General features: G+C 45.7%; 1 long non-coding RNA gene across 1 annotated transcript; it reads left to right on the forward strand.

Moving 5' to 3' along the window:
- The first annotated feature begins 238 nt into the window (after positions 1-238).
- Positions 239-1,999, forward strand: LOC135390153 (uncharacterized). The gene is made up of 3 exons (XR_010421735.1): positions 239-300; positions 1,068-1,150; positions 1,986-1,999. It is a non-coding gene; the product is annotated as an uncharacterized LOC135390153 (long non-coding RNA).
- The last annotated feature ends 8,444 nt before the right edge of the window (positions 2,000-10,443 follow it).

The following is a 10,443-nucleotide window of genomic DNA, read 5'->3' on the forward strand; positions in this document are numbered from 1 at the left end:
AACTGCCATAATAAAACGTGGACATTGCCATGGCATTACACATCAGAAACAAGTGAGCACAACGAAATTAAACATTAATCTCATATAATCTGAATTCAAAACCCTCAATTCTGCTCCCCAAATGCACTAGCATATTACTATGCTCACAGGTAATTAATCCACCTTATTCTGCTTCCAGGACCAAGAAGCTCCCTGTTCCTTGTTCCTCCACATCAGCTGTGTCCAGGCAGCAACTACAGCCTGCCCCTCACCCAAATGGGGAAGTTGTGCATACACCGTCAAGAGACAATGAAGTGTCTAGTGAGTATACGTAATGCATAGGAAAGTTATGATGGCCATGCCATGCCAGTCAGCAGCAAAGGCTAATGCTGTTACTGTCGACAACAGTGTAGTTTGTCACCTGTCTTTCATCTACATTAATTTCATTTGGTTTTGAATAGGAATAATAAGCTGCCGTGTTGGTGGTAACCTTTCCCTCCCCCTTCTTTATGCCATTAAATATATCCGCCCCAATACTTTCAAATTCATTTGTTTTGAAAATGATCATAGCACTTGGAAATAAATGAAGATATATTTCGGTCTGATGCTATGTGGGCAGGAAGGTCATTTCAGTTTGATACCATCAGCTGGTGTGGAGAGTAGAGGAATTTTTTGGTTCGCGTAGGTAGAGCAAGTACTTTGTACTGGTGATCAAGTCGTGGAAATAACTTGTGAGGGGGTTGGCAGTAACTGGGGTGGGGAATGGGGTGACCATAATATAACTTACGAAAGAACGCCAGGCCTGATACCTTTCGTCTGGTAATCAAATCGTCGTCTGCATACAACCTGATTGTTGATTGAACAGAGTCAGGTAAATCGTTCATGTACATCAAAAACAGGATAGGACCCAATACAGAGCCTTGAGGGACTCCGGACTTCTTACTTCTCTACTTATTTCATAAGTAACATAAATAGTGTATTCACATCATCTGAATTATTGTGTGTCCCTTTTTCTCAAAGGAAAGCTTATGCATATGCCATGAAAGCTGTGCTTGTCATAGCAAGCACATAATGCGCTGTAATTGCAGGGCTGTTGCTCTCTTGTGTGGAGAGCCACACGGACAGCAACATTGAAGAGGAGGGCAGCACGCCTGAGGCTTGTTCAAGCCAGGTATGTAGACCGCTATTGTCGTATTACAGTGTTGTAAGGTGCGTCAAGTTTTTTCAGATACCTTTTGTGTAGCTTAAAGCCCCAGGACAGATTTTGTCTTCCGAACGTACAAAATATTTGGGAAAGGCGAATCAGTGACAAAACCAAAAGAACAAGAAAATGAGCTGTCTGGACCAGCCAGCTTTGCGTACATTTAATCGTAGCAGTCAAATGTAATTAACCTGTGGAAAGCATGAGCAAACATTATGCCTTTCATTTGGTATTTTTACCACATGGTAGCTAGTCACTGGTGACTCGGTGAGAGTTCACTTATGATGGCAGTTGTACCAGTTGACCACAAGGAGAACTGCTCAATCTATCAGTAATAAGCAAGGGAAAAGCCTGAAGTTGGGATTCATGGATACCTTGAACAAAACGAAATTATAAGCTCAATGTCAAATAATATGCCTTGTCTTTCAGTATGTTGAATAAATACTGCAGTCTTTAGACACGCAACGACATGCCTACGATAATGTGTTGCCTAGAGAGGGGTATGGTAGCGATGGCATAGTATTTACGTTTCTTTTATTTGGTAGGGGTATTGCGTTACTTCTTCAAGTTTGTAATGACGCTAGTGTTGCCCTACTTTTTGTGGAGTAGCGGCTACCGGTATTGCGTTACTATGTTTTGGTAGTACCACACTGCAGCAAATTAATACTGTATTCTCAGATCCTAACTACAGCAGCAAGAATACAATGAGGGATGGTGGAATGAAGTGTGAAGTGTGGTGAACTAAAGCCTACACTACATAGCTTAGTAGCTTTGTATTTAACGTCTTCACTCTTATTGGTCACAGGACAGTATGGATGGCCCCTTTCTGCCATCTGAGACGTTTTCTCAGCTACGCAGCCAAGAGCTGCAAAGCTTGGAGATGACACCACCAGCCGCAAGACCAGCACCGAAGAAAAGGAAAGCATCTGAGGAAAGCCTCGCTTCGATATTGACACAGGCAACGGAAAATATGCAACTTGGGGGACGGTGCACGAGACCTCATTTGGACATGGATGACGAAGAAACTTTATTTTTATTAAGTCTTCGGAACAGACTACGGTCCTTGGAAGTGAAAAAAAAGCGTCTAGCATACATGCAAATGCAGAATGTCTTGTTCAATCTTGAATTTGATGAATGAGCGAATTAAATCATTTATGTTGCTTCACTTGTTCATAGCCAGTTGCAGTCTCAGTCAACACGTGAGCCCCTCAGCACTACTCTATACTGCCATGACAGTTCACCAGATGCAGAGCAGAAATACTGTGCAAGTGTGTCACGGACCTCTTTTGCAGATCTCGAATGCATATTGGACCCGACTCTCTGCATGTCCCTCAATGCATCGCCACTAGTCACACTCTGTCGCCATTGTCCCATGTGCACGCTGCCAGACACATCTTCATAGTCTGAATACCCTGGAGGGCAGTACACATGCCTTCCTTCTGTTTCATCACAGGTTCTTAGATAGTTGTGCAGACAGACAGTGGCATACACAATAGCATTCACTGTCTCGAGGGAGGCATTGATGAGCTGTCGGTAAATTCTCCAGCGGCTCGAGAGAATCCCGAAAGCATTTTCAATAATCCTTCTTGCTCTGGAAAGTCTGTAATTGAACACTTTGCAAGTGAGTGGTAAGTGTCTCCCAGGGTATGGCCGCATTAGGTTCTTCATTAGCGGGAATGCCTCATCGCCTAGTTGGACACAAGGCATGCTTACAGATGTTCCCGAAAGGCACTGTGGGTCAGGCAGTTTCTCACAGTCGTTCAACAGATCACATATATAGCTGTTGCAGAAGATGCCTCCATCACTTCTCGACCCACACTCTCCCACATCAACCATAGTGAATTTGTATGTTGCGTCACAGGTTGCAAGAAGAACAATGCTGTGTGTGCCTTTGTAGTTATAGTACACAGAACCACATTTTGCAGGGGCTTGGATTACTACATGTTTGCCATCCATTGCGCCAAAACAATTTGGAAAGTTCCTCAAAGCCCAGAAATCTTCTGTTAACTTTGTGAGAACGTCCTTGGATGGTGTCTGTAATTGAAGGTGCTTGATGTAATGCTACTGATAAATGGGGTACAATTTTAAATAATAGTAGCGTAATTGTAACATACTGGCAGGTAGATAGGTTGCAGGGCAGTCATGATAGCTTCACAGGTCTCCCGGATGACAATGCTGGCTGTGGACCTCCCGATACGGTAGTTCGTTGCACATAACCTTTGCGACGATCCGTGCGCGAGGTATCCTTAACAATCATTGTACAATATAACATTAGGCTGAATGAAATGTGTACAAGACAAAATACGTATGAATACACATACTGATGCACGTAGAATAATATGAACAACTCATGCTCACCTCAGTGTTAAACAGAGTCTTTCAGCCGGCGATATTGATTGCCGGAACGATGTATTATGTCTCTCGATCAGAGGACCAACGAGTGACAGCAAGTGGTCGAACCTCGAATGAAAACCAGCATATAAGTATCGTATCCAACGAAATACAAGTCCGAAAAGAAATGTGTGCGCGCTAATAACCATACCTCTCTTTCGACATCCGGAAATAGTCAAAAAAGTCTTGACCGTCACCTTGGCGCATGTCTCGCACGAGGTGGTGAAATTCACCAAACTGATGCCGCGGCACCAGCAGATCTCTGACCCAGACCCGTCTTCGTCTGCGCTGCTCCAAAAGCAATGCTGCTGAGGCAAACTGTGCAACGAGTGCCCAGTCAACTACATCGGCATGTTCTAAATATGCCGTGACACATTCAAGAGCCTTGTTTGATAGGCTTTCATTGGAGTCCTCGCTTTCTGTCACATCGCACTGAGACGCGGCTCCCAAGCATTTCGCCATTTTTGCTTGTCACAAACGGATGTGACGCAAGGCGCTCATTGGCCAACGCTTTCTGTGCCCGCATGTATGTGAACAGTTTAGCGGTATGGTCTGTACGTACGTGTACGCACGCAGCCGTACGTACGCATTGAAACGCAATAGTGTGAACCCTGCTTTAGAGTTGCTTCTCTCGTTTAGAGTGTTGACGTAAAAATCCGATTCCCGTTCTAATAAAGTGATTCCGAAATGTTGTACTTGAATCCTAGGTTTCATAAAGTACGTACAGAACAGCAAACATCCGGATTTTGACGGTAATGTTCCGTGCCAGCTAAATGCACTCAGTTGTTCCGTCCATCGTACCGATACATGCACACCTTGTCGTTACATCGAACGAGCCATTACAGCCATCGTGCCGTTACACCCAACGATGGATGCAACGGCACGTTGGACGTAATGGCTTGGATGTAGCGACACGCTTGGTTGTAATGGCTTGAGTTGGATGTAGTGACCCATAACCGTTGTCCAGGTGGTCTACAAAAATGCAAACAATTACAAACAACTTGGCTCAAATATTTCAGATATAGATTCAATATTTGGTAGCGCGCAAACTCTCCGGAGCTCAGCTAAATCACAACTAAAAATGACAGGTTATGATTGGACAATCATGAAAGGGTCAAGTCAGATTTATCCTTGAAGAAACGGATCTGATTGACATTTTGTGACATTTCTGGCCCCTCGCTTGGGACAAGTGTTCCCACTAGTTCGGGATGTTTGTCCCCCCCGCAGCTGCTGGGTTGTCTCTCTCTCCTTTTTTTTCAACCAACTGCGGGTAAATGGTCAGGGGTAGCCAGTCTGACTTCGTTGTGACTTACGTCCCCATTTTTTTCTTCGTCTATCACATCACCAGACCACCCCCCATCATCCCCGACACCCCCAAATGTTTGGCAACACCCCCTTGGTTTTTTTCCGTGTACCACTGTTACAATGTAACTGCACCCCCCCCCCCCCCCCCGAGCTTGCGGTTCTGGATAAACTATACTGGGCAATGTTGATGATCGCCACAACTTATTGCACTGCTGCAATAGTCTTGACTCTAGCGCGGCTGAATGAGCTACATTTGCCGAGAACAAAGACGACGGTGGCGGCATGCCTGTGGGATTTCAGTACTGCCCTTCTATCGTCCACAAATGGCGTGTATGAAAGCGGCCCAAAACAACAGTCCACCCCAGTACATGAACCGCCATATCGCCCCTGCTTATTCTCCCTTTCACTACATTGTGATGCCGGGTGCGGCGCAGGCACCGCTGCAACAGCGAGAGGACGACACGTTATCTGAGATAGGGGACATAGAAAACAACCACTCGGCGGCGGCGTTATCTTACACATACGTAACGCTGCGTTCGCTGCACTCTCACTTTAGACGTGCAAAGGGCAGCGGCTCATCGATTTTCTCTTGAGAAGATGTCGTCTAAAAAATACATATCGGGACTATGTGAAACGCTGGATTGGCGACCCGTTGAATTTGTGGACCTACCGTCTGCACTATGCTGCAGCTTATGCAGTGTAATTCCCGGTAAGACCTTCCTTCTACAATGTTCTCATGCATTATGCCAACTCTGCTACGATGGTCTACTCAAGTGTGGTGGACGATGTCCTATGGACAAAGAATGCTTCGAAGAAAGTTGCGTGCAAACGTTTGCCTTCTCGCAACGTCACGTTGAAAGACAGATCGTGCTGTGCATGAATTCCAAGAAAGGGTGCGCATTCGTCGGAACGGTGGAAGAAATAAAGCATCATTTTTTTAAGGAGTGCGAATTCCACTCTGTCACGTGCAAGCTCTGCAAAGCTAAGGTGCTTCGTCGGGAAATCGTGAACCATTACACGCAGCGCTGTCAACGTACAGGGTCTTCCCCTGGTGGACATTGTTCCCGTGGTGATCGTGTGGAGCTCGAGACGGTGCACGGCGCCTCAGTGACGAAATATGAAGAGAAGATAACTTCGGTGGAACTGCAGCTGAACGAACATCAAGAAGTGCTCAAGGGAATTTTCGAAAAACAGGAACGCTTAGATACTGTAGTGAGCAACGCTGGAAACGAATTTCATGAGCAAGTGAAAGAGCAAACGAGATTCTTGGGAGACGCTGTGAACAGAACACTGGAGAGATCGGTGGGAGATACTAACAGGAACTTGTCGGCGATAAAAGAAGAGATAGAGCGGAACGTGCAACAGCTGGATGTCGTGCACGAAGGCTTGAATAGTGCGATTGAAAAGCAGTTTAATGAACAAGCAGGCGGGATCAGAAGGAACGGAGAATTGCTAAAGAGTGTTCTTGAGAAACAGGGGAATCTAACTGCCGATGTGAGTAGTGTTGCAAGCCAGTTGCAGGGCCTTCACGAAGAGCAAGCGAAAGTTTACGGTGAGGTGTTGAAAACCGAAGGGTTGCTAGAACAATCCGTGCAAGCTACCAGTAAGAACGTTCCTGATACACTGGACAAGATAAGCGCCCTTTCAGCAGAGATTGTGAGTACAGGGGTGTCAATGGCGTCGAATGCAAAATATGCTTCTGGACAACTTCAAGCACTTCTAGGCAGGATAGCTGACGTGAGCTGCCAGTTGAAAAATGTTGACGCCACTCTGCAAGATCTAAAAAGTGTGAAACGAGACCTGAATACTTTATTGCAACGGTCGGAGGAAGGAATTAAATTTATTAACTTGGAAAAGGGAAATGAAATGGAAATGAAACCCATCGCGAGGGCAATTTTTGATATTAGCCAGAAAACGGAATCCCTGGAAGAAACTGTAAATGACGTGCACCTCGCAGTGTTGTCAGATTTTAACCAAGTATTCTGTCACATTCAAGGGTTTTCAGAGTTTCGAAAGGAAGGCGAAACAGAAACAGCGCATCGTTGTTCTGATGTGTTCGTTTTCTGCGGATACTCTGTGAAGTTGGTGGTGCAAATCAGCGAAGTTTGTGGTGTCATGTACCTCGGTCTATATCTCCGTGTCTGTCAGAGCTCGAGGGATTCCCTCTTGAAATGGCCTTTCTCGATTCCCTACACACTTACCCTGGTTCATCTATGGGACGAGAAGAAGAATATGGAATTCTCTGTGACTGACTTTTCCACTCCCACGAAGGAGTTATATAGGCCAACCACAGCTCATAATACAGGATGGGGGACAAAGGTACTCTGCAAAGTGGAGGACGTTGAACGTCTTGGTTTTGTCTTTGAAGATTATGTTTGCGTTGGTGTCAAGGTTCATTCAGGCTGATGATGACAGCGACACAGACATATGTGGAAGGCGTGTTGAACCAACAATGTTGCACCACAGGAGGAAGGGGAACATGTTTCCTTGAGCTCATCATGCCCGGCGCGTGCGGGGCGCACTGCGTTCGGAGACCTACACTAACTATACTATTACTCGTACGTGACCAACCGCAGAGTCGACGACACACGACGACTGTGAAGCGAAGATGGATCCGCAACTGGCAAGACATTTCGCATAGCGTGTAAAATGTGTGTGAGAGATATTTATTTTCTGTGAAGCTTTATTTACAAACTGCGAGCAATTGAACAAAATAGTAATTACGAGAAATTGAATTGCTGTCCAACAGAGGTTAGAAAGTAAGTTACCACGCCTTTATCTCGTGCCGCATAATCTGAAGGGAAATATCTGCGCTGACTGTTCTTCCCCAGACGACAGTTTCGGCCCCTTTCTCAACCCCTATAATTCTATCAAGTGGTCCATTTTAAATACGATAGTATTTCTTTAACGCAGTCTTCAGCCTCTGTAAAACGTAGCGTCAGTGAAGAGGGGTCCTTTCATTTTCGCGCAGCGCTATCTTCCCGTCGTTTGTTTGTTCATCGCGCGCCTCAGTTGATAAGAAACGTTTCGGTGGGCGGAGATTTAGCAGATTTGGAAGGTCCATACAATAGTAGTTCCACAGATAAACCAAACACCTCATTGTTCACAACAGAACAGATAACAAGGTGATGTCGAAAATATGCCTTTCTATGTAGTGCACCAATAATTAGAAGACTGGTAGGAGGGTAGTTTCATTTTAAATCGAACAACGGGTGAAAGTCGTATTTTTTAATTCGCCCAGAAAAAAAATATATGTTAGATGACAGCTCAAACGACGCAAATCGCGCCACGTGTAAACGCTCGTGCGCCGATTAGAGTCCGCGTGGGAGAGGAGGAAAGTATGAGGCTGCTTGAGCGCGCTTTCTTCTGGACCGACTTTGACGGGATCTAGCACCGTTGATTTTTTGTCTAGGAACTGGAGTTTTTTTACGATTATAGGCTGCACCATAGACATTTTCGACAGCCACCCACAGAGTTCTGAGGGCCACAGATTTTCTGTTAAAAAATGCCAAACTTGGCGTAAACGTTCAAAAAGGCCAAATTTGTGTTCTCAGGTGTTGTAACTTTCTGTCCCCTGTGGCCGTAGTTCTGCCTTCCTAATATTAACTCGCACGACAGCCGCCTAGCGTGCGTTTGTGCATTGCCTCATGCCCCTCAAGCACGTGTGCGGGAGAATAGTGAATATGCGCACGTGCATACGCACACGTCGTGCGTGCGACTCCCATGAAACTGCGTAATAGCAAGTTCAAGGCGCCCACGAAAGTATTGCCCTACGTCTACAAAGGAAAAAATAAACATACGTACCATAAGTGCAAAATATGTACAGAGTGCAACATATGGGCAATAAATTACAAAGCAAAGACGACGAAGCAAAGCGCGCTCGTAAACATACGAGGAGCGCCTGTGTGTGGAAAAATCGCTCCACGGAAAAGTAGCCCAGCGTCTCAATCCAAAAAGAGAAAATGTACCTCAGCAGCAGCGCAAAGTACAGGCATAATTCTGCCCCTGTGGAATAAACCGTGAAAAATATTCTGGCGTTTTAGAAACAATTACGATCGAACATGCAAAATTTTCGCGTACCACTCGTGGTTTTGCGATACTAGGTGGACGAAAAATGCGCTTGAATCCAGTCACTTTATATCATGTCAAAGGTACTGTAAAGCTTTCGGATGGTACTGATCCAATAGCGGCAGCCATCATCTGCAGGGGTCTCGCAATGAGCACATTTTACGTTTTTCGAATCTTCCACAACGTGCTTTTACCAATGAAAAGGATGTGACTTTCACACTGCCTGGGGGACTGGCGGCAACCTGACACAAAAGCTACGATGTTACCACTGGATAAAGATCTTTACGAAGCGCTTCGTTTCTTCTCACTACTTTGTCGGTATGTTCGCGGACTGGGGCTTCTCGACAAGGGCGCACAGGCAACTCATGTACTCTCCAACGGTTTCCTGACGGAACTGGGAAACCATTGGGTAAACGTAAAGTGATGCTCTGGGGACACTACAACAAGCTCACGCAGTGTGGTCATTGATTTCTCCGTCAGCGGGAGACCTGCAGCAAAGAGGAGGTTGAAGGTCGCGTGCTCGTAGGTAGGGCGCACAAGGCCCCAGCCTCGTGGACCCTGCCTGACAAAAAAAATCGCTGCGCGTCTCTCGGGTAAAAATAAAAGATTGTCTCACTTGGCGTCAAAAGTTGTACTTTTATATTGTGGAGTGCATACTTCTCCTAAATGTGTATCATCAATGGTAGCAGTAATATAGACAGTTTTGTTACACGTGCTTGTCTGTTCCTATTTCTGATTCTCAGTACACTATATGAAAACAATTAGTAGCCTGCTAACAGCTGGGACACCTTTGCAGCAGAAAGAAACCTTTGATATGTTGTTGTATTGTTGACTGGTTTGATGAGTCGCTAACATTAATGAGTACATCCCAAGCAGCCTTAGTACCGGAATAACGAGCAGACCGTGTTGGTTGAATGTTGCACATTCATGTATGCATGGCATGATCCCTTCGTGGTGTTTTATGATGCTCGACTATTGAACAGTATGCTGTTTCACGCATTTGATGCCGTGAGGTACTTGGCTCCTCAGCGTCCTCACGAGGCTCTGAAAGCTGTGCATAGTTTTGAACGCTTAGAGAAAAACAAACAGGGCAGCACTAACACCGTGTTCGTGCTGTGGTGCCGCGCTTGCACCTGTCCTGCTTTCTCTCTCTCTCACACACACGTCTACATCTATGCACAGCTTTTAGTCCCTAGTGAGGTTCCTGACGGACCAAGTACATCACGGGATTGAACGCATGAGACATCATAATGTTCAACGGTGGAGCATCACAGAACACCAGGGATCCTGGTGTGCAACACCAGAGCGCACACATCAGAGGTCCTGGTGTGGAACATCGGAGAACAGACACTAGGAACACCAGGGAATTCTGATGCTAACATAAGAGAAGAAAGCTCCAGGAATGTCCCAAATCACAGCCACCAAAAACACCACAATGATTCTAGTGCTTTTTTTCAATAGCTCCGTGAGCGGAAACCGCCTTCTACGCTTGCGTGCTG

Source organism: Ornithodoros turicata, chromosome 3, assembly GCF_037126465.1.
Source record: "Ornithodoros turicata isolate Travis chromosome 3, ASM3712646v1, whole genome shotgun sequence".
NCBI classification, from domain to species: domain Eukaryota; kingdom Metazoa; phylum Arthropoda; class Arachnida; order Ixodida; family Argasidae; genus Ornithodoros; species Ornithodoros turicata.